Here is a 7,576-nt window from a genome sequence, read left to right on the forward strand (position 1 = left end):
CCGTGGCAAAGACGTCGGAATCAGTTCGTTGTCGACTATCCACCTAGAAAGATACAGGTTTTGAGGAAATGTATAGCTTCATTGGTATTTTGCTTCAATAAAGGTATATTGGTCCAGAAATGTACTTCTGAGTATTCCGATTTTTGGCGAAGCTATGTCCCGTGACCGTTTTATGTTTCATAATGTTGCATTTTAGTGACAACTTGGCCAATCGCGGAGATGACAGTTTGTTTAAAATTAGGAAAATAATTGATACAGTTCGTGTGGCGTTCCGCAGTGCGTTTAGTCCCTACAGAAAACTCTATGTGGATGAACGCCTATTGTTGTTCAAAGGTCACTTATCTTTTAAACAATACAGTCCTTCGAAACAAAGTAGATTTGGAATCAAAACATTCGTGCTGTGTGACTGTAAAACTGGATACGTCTTGGGTTTCATTGTATACACAGGCACAACAACAGAAATAGAAGTCCATAATTTGGGGAAATCTGGTGGTATTGTGGCAACACTAATGAAGCCATACCTTGAACGTGGACATGCAATGTATGTCGACAATTGGTACACAAGTCCAGCCTTGTTCCTCTGGCTTCACAACCAGAGAAGAGCAGCGTGCGGTACTGTACGTAGGAACAGGTGCAACTTTCCGAAGCTACAAAAGAAACTGAAACGAGGAGAAGGTGAGCTCATGTCAAGTGGCCCAGTGCTTGCCATTAAGTGGTATGACAAGAGAGAAGTGTTCATGCTGACTATCTGCAACACTATAGAAATGCGTGACACGGGAAAGACAAACAGGACGACTGGCGAAAAAGTAATTAAGCTGAAATGTGTTGTTGATTACAGTGCCAATATTGAGCAGTAGACCAATCCGATATGCTATTAAGCTCTGTTGCATTTGTGCGTAAATCTGCTAAACGGTACAAAAAGTTTTTTTTTCATGTTGTGGACCTTTGTGTTTTCAATGCTCACACTCTTCACTGTTCGGTGACAGGGAGAAAAATAACATTAGCAGATTTTCATATATGCCTGGTATGAGAACTTGTGAAAAAATTTGCTACAGCACGAAGAAGAGATAGGAAAGGAATACGCTCTGAGGACGAGAATCCTTTTCGCTTTACTTGGAGGCACTTTCCACAAGTCATTCCAAGTGACCTGTCCAAGAAACGGCGTAGATGTGCAGTCTGCTCGAAACAGAATGTGCTTCGAGAAAGGAAATATGAATGCAAAACATGCAGTGTACCTTTGTGCACTGACCCATGTTTTGAAACATACCACACTAAGAAGAACTTGTAGCCTAGTTGCTACAGCTGGTAAATGAAATGAAGCCCTTACTTCTGAAAAAAATTTAAGAAAATGAAAATAATTGCAAGAATTAAGAAAAAAATATTTTTAACTTTGCCACTGCCTGTCCAAAGCCCGGCTGAGACAGAAGGATGGGAAATATAACAGTGCAAAAAGAAAAAAAAAATCACCCAATTAACTGAGGTTGAAGAGCTTCTCCAGATCAATTACTTTGCTAACAAACACCTTACGTACGAACATGTGAAACATCCAATCTGTGCTGACAAACACAGACTGCATGCTTCAAATGTTCGTACAGAAGGTGCAAAAATAAAAACTTACAAAACGTACAAATTTATAGATTCTTGTATAACTTCTTGGTAGAAGTTAAACCTTAAACTTAGCGCAAATATCATTAGTTAAACAAAAAATTCTATCATTATTACTACAAAATTGTAGTCTGTGTTGTGGTTAAAGATATTTATTTAAGCGGCTACTAGTTTCAGGCGAAGCCCATTTTCAAACCACCATGTAAAACAACGACTGTGACAACCACATTATAGCTGTTAATGAAACCATAGAAGATGGTTAGCTATCGATATTCTATGGTTTTATTAACAGCTATGATGTGTTTGTCACATTCGTTTTTGACATGGATGTTTGAAATTGGGCTTCGCCTGAAACTAGTAGCCTCTTAAATAAATATCTTTTACCGCAACACAGGCTACAATTTTCTAGTAATATTCAGTAACGGATTGCTGTCCTATTTTTCCAGGACTCTGGATTTGTGAAAAAATTCTAGGTCTACGCTTGGAAAGGGCGTCTCAGCACATATTGATCAGCTGCACACACTTGTCCATTTCTGAAGCACAAAAGGTCATTAGGAATTAAAGAGGATGTTTAATTAGGTAGTTTAGTAACTTGAGTATTTCCTTATCTAATTCTTAAACAAAAGTTATAAATGATTGGTTATTTCTACTGTACAATAACAATTGCGTCCCATACAAAAAGAATTCAGAAATGTTGAATTTTTTATTTTGAAGTTTCCTTGGAGATAATTTTTCGGGTTAATGCTCTCAAAATATAGTGATTAGCTTCAAAAGTGTGTCTCGACATACAGACGCTTCCCTCGAAGGTTGTTTGCGGTCAAATTATTGCGCTAGTACAGAAGACTGTCAACGTTTGGTCGTTACGGATTCTACAGTATTTACATCGTAAGTTACGTACACAAATCTGATAAGTATCAGTATGCCAAATAAAACACAGATGTATACTGAGACCTTATGACGATTCTCAAGAACTAATTGCAAATGAAAGAAAGCCTTTGATGAGGAATTACATGTTAGCAGCGTAAACAGTTTCAGTATACATTAGGTCTGTCGAGCAATTCACCTCCAGATTCAAAGCTATGTAATAAGTATCCAGATATCCTGAATTTTGTGTTTTTTGTAATGTCGGCGATCACGCTAACTGCGAGACTGTCACGACTGCCGTGGTTCCAGAAATACTCAGGCTAGGGCGGGGACGGCCGAGCGGAGAGCCCAGGCTCAGGCCCCAAGGGCAGGCTTGACACAACTACACGCGCCAGTGCACCACTGAACGGGTTCATGAATGCTTTGTGTCTGTTCTTGCGGCCATGTCAGAAAGAACAGAGACCACCCAATCACATAAAATGGTGTCTATAGCCGAAGTGTGTTCCAAACAGAGAGCTGTCACTGAGAGTTTTTGAGGGGCCTTGTCACGGTCCAGGTGGCTCCCCCCGCCGGAGGTTTGGGACCTCCCTCGGGCATGGGTGTGTGTGTGTTGTCCTTAGTTTAAGTTAGATTAAGTAGTGCATAAGCTTAGGGACTGATGACCTCAGCGGTGTGGTCCCAAAAGACCTTACCACAAATTGCCAAATTGTTTCCGACGTCGACCAATAGACTGGTACCATGTGGGGCATATAGGTCCTCCCATTAAGGTAGCGTAAGGCCCTAGCACTGAACGGAGATTATGTTGAAAAATAGAGTTTTGTAGCAAAAAGAGTAGAGAGTAACATGGTGTATTGGAATCCTGAATAAAATCAACTTGCTTTCAGAAAAATATGTGTTGCATTTCTTATTGAACACTCATTGTACAATACTACACTCACTGCCTGAGGCTTACGCTCCATTTCAAATAACTCTTCATACTTGTATGTAAAATTAGAGATGTTCTCCTTCACATTACTGTGTACCTTACACTGCTTCCCGTGTGCACAACATCTAGTTATACCGCTGAAAAGTCTTATCCGTACACCAATTAGAATGGGTTGCAGTAGATAACCCTTGAGGTATCACGAGTATGCAGGTACGCTTTCTTGGATAGTTCACACAAAATATCTTTTTCCAATAACTTCCATTACTTTGTGGTGAAGGCAGCTCTCAATCTATCACAAATTCACTCCAAGCACGGAAAGAAATTTAACAGTTGGGTTCCATTCCAGTTAAGATAAAAAGACATATAAACAATATTACACAGTATGGTGAGAGGGACCTAGTATTTAACTTAAGTTAGAACTAACTAAAATGTAGAGAGGTTGAAAGACTACGAGGTGAAACAGGAACTGAGAGGAGAAAAGCAAGTGAGCCATTGGGGGCCAGAGGATTTGAAGTACCAGAAAATCTGTCCTCATTAATTGCGCGACAGGAGGTAAATTCCCCAGTGCTGAGTATGGTTGCTATGTGTCCATCGGCACAAGTTGAACGGAAACGGAGCAGTCTGGTTTGATGGTAAGTAACCCGCTCCAAGAGTCACCCGGGACAATGAAGCAGCCATCCTAACGCAACCTAAAGGGACTCATCCTTGCTTGGTACTCGAACGTTCAACGTGCGTGAAATTCCATGTGAGTCGGAATTCAAGAAGTCCCGACATCCAAGTCAGGAATCGGCCAGAGCACCTGCAACTTGTCCCAGAGAGACGACAGTTTATACCATCTGACACTCTGCCACATCGTGACGGATCGAATTGGGAGGCAGATATGATATGGGTAATGTATGTGATCGGTGAGAAGTGAACCAGGAAAGTTGGATTAACTGTCGATAACGTTATGCATACCTACCTCTAGAGCAGTGATGTTTTCTACCCTTAGAAGTGTAGATGTTATATAATTTATCTTATTGCTATCATGTTAATCCAGCATTACTCGTAGACTACTTGAGTCGGCAGAATAAACTACAGATTATAAGCATGCAGTTCATTTGTAAGCTCAGCGGACCAAAACTTCGTTATTCCTGGAAAAATATTCTAATTCTGGCCGTGAACTTGGTAATAGCCTGCATTCGGTGCGAAAAACACTCTCAAAACGTCACAGACCACCACCGCCTTTCACTTGACCTTCCACACATTCAGGATGAAATGTCTTATTTGGACTTCGGTGCACTGGACAGCATGCGTCATCTGAATACAGGTAAAAACGTGATTCGTCCCCCCATAAAAAGAAAAAATCCAGCAAATTCATACACCGTTTAGCCATGGGCACGGCCAAACACGATTGCCCTTATTTGTCACTCTGTCAAGGCCTTATATTTACCCACGTTTATTTACGGCGTCCGTTTGGAACATAAATGTCTCACTGATCGCTACTTCCTTATGCTCACGTAGAGGCAGTGCACGTGCGGTTGAGCACGTTACTCGATCGCTGCACCATCTGTAAAGGTCTAGCGATTCATCAGTGCGTGCTCACCGGGGTGACTAACTCTTTGTCCGGTGAGCTTAATTATAGCTTCAGGCCCAACCTTTTAACGTTGTTTCATGGCGTTTCCTGACAAAGTCTGGTGGTCACCCGCTAGTGTTACCATATGCTAATTTCTTTGGTTGTACAGATTACCTTCATGTGAGCCATTGCAAAGATCGGAGATCAAAAAGTTTTGTGCAAAGTATATATGTGGTAGTGCGTGAGGTGGAGTACCTGGAGCCTACAATAACTCACATTCATACACATTATAAATGAAGGGCTTATTTCAATAGTGATACAATTCCATTACTTCCAATTTTCAGCCTATAATGCTTCTGAAATTAATGATCCAAACAAACAGAAAGAAAGGTTCATCTCTAGCAAGAGGCCATATGCTTGAATATTTCTGGTATCTTAACTGTTGATTTTTCACTATTGAGATAAGCCCCTCAAATATGGACGTACATATATTCAGGGCGGTCAGCAACAGTCTGAAAACCTCGTAAGAGTGTTGCAGGGTACTGAAGTTACACAATCAGACAGTTTCACGCCAAATTCAAGCGACCCGCCAGGGCCGGTTTCGTCATGTGTGTTCTTCACTTGGCTTCCTAAGCCCGTACGAGAGAGCAATACAAAAATTGGACGTGGAACGGCAGTAATGATCGAACTCGAACCCCAGGCTGAGCAGTCTCGTGCGTTATCATATACGCTATGTGAACAACTCGTATGTTTTGTATCTGGCTGGCCGACTGAATTTGAGCACGTAACAACCTGATTGGCTAACTTCAATGCTAGTCAGCTCGTAACCGGCCCAAAGTACCGATTCTTTTCTGAAAAAAAAAAAATATTTCGCAGCACAGCCTTTCCTGCAACACTCTTACAAGCTTTTCTGACAGTTCCTGAAAACTCTGTATATACTTATATCCATCAGCGACATTTCAGTCCTTCTGTATCACTCAAGAATTTTAATGATGTCATTATGAAGTGGAAACGAGAAGGATAAACCACAGACAAATGAAGACCACACAGACCTCGTGTACTGACGGGTAGGGATCGTCGTGCATTGCGGAGGGTTATTGCGAAATATCACATGTGAGATCCAAAGTGCTACCAGCAGTCTAGCTGTCTCAATGACAGTGCGTAGGACGTTCGAAATGAATGATTCTGAGTGATGCATCATGCTGTGACAGTCCTTTGGATGGGTTTGAATTTGGCGAATCCCTGGAAGACGTTATCTGCCATAATGTGTATTTCCTATAGTTGTGTACGACGGAGATAATAATAGAGTAGATCGGGGGGAGATGCCTGTCGGGGTGAGATGCCTAAAGTTGACATTTCCATCGTCTCTCAACAGATCGAGACACCGACCTGCACGGCAATCGCTAGCTGTAGCATGGGGTGAAGGCAGCTGCGTGTATCGCTGTGGTAATTGGTTCCAATGGCTCTGAGCACTATGGGACTTAACATCTATGGTCATCAGTCCCCTAGAACTTAGAACTACTTAAACCTAACTAACCTAAGGACATCACACAACACCCAGTCATCACGAGGCAGAGAAAATCCCTGACCCCGCTGTGGTAATTGTTTCTCCTCTTTGGAAGCGACAAATGCAAGGTAAGAGCTAAAACTGACGCCTTCTTAATAGTGCACAGCTATTTTCAAGTGCGTACTACCATCTGAATAATGTAGTAGAGCCAATGCTGCACATATTGAGCGTAGAAGATACTTTGTAGTTTAAGTTGCCATCTGCTGTTGCCACAACAACGGCCATGTTGTGCCCGTCATGGTAAGTGGCATCTCACCCTGATCCTCGGGAGAGAGGCCACTGTTTTCTGGGGGTAAGATGCCGAATCGTATCCCCCAGGTGCACAGACTTTGTTTTCGTAGGAAATGCTTCGAACGTATGTAAGAACATCAAACAGGTGTCAGTGGTCTGAAGAATCCCTACAAATGGCTATGGAACTTGTAAGGACTGATGGAATGAATTGTTTTGAGCGTCCCAAGAATATGGGATCCCATATAGAACACTGAAACGACGTCTGTTGGAGAAAGATGAAATGAAGCATGGCATGGGCCCACAAAGTAAGTAGTATTCTATTAATTATAATGTTTCCTTTGATTATGGAGCAAAATGAGAATAATTTCTAACTGAAATATTAATTCACCTAAAAATTAATGATTGAATTACACTTTTTTAATTCCTCAAACTTTTCTCAGTGATGAATAACTATCACATTATAATTATTGTTATGATTTATACGTAGCCTTGGTGAAGAGAATGAGAAACAACTGCTCACTTACATAAGACAGTTGCAAATGTGTGGATTTCCACCAACTGGAGAAACACTTCGTGGGCTGGTATTCCAGTTTGCGGAAAGAAATTGAATTCCTCATAGATTTTCTAAAGAAGATCAAATGGCAGGTTGGGACTGGTTACAGTCCTTTCTGAAACGTAACCCACAGCTAGCTATGAAGAAGCTACAAGGTCTTTCTATTGATAGGACTATGGGAAAGAATAGAGAAGCTATTGCTGCATATTTTTCTTTAGTTCTGGAAGTCTTAACAGCATATTATTTACTGGATAAGCCTGGCCGCCTGTACAACAT

Source organism: Schistocerca serialis, chromosome 3, assembly GCF_023864345.2.
Source record: "Schistocerca serialis cubense isolate TAMUIC-IGC-003099 chromosome 3, iqSchSeri2.2, whole genome shotgun sequence".
Taxonomy (NCBI): Eukaryota; Metazoa; Arthropoda; class Insecta; order Orthoptera; family Acrididae; genus Schistocerca; species Schistocerca serialis.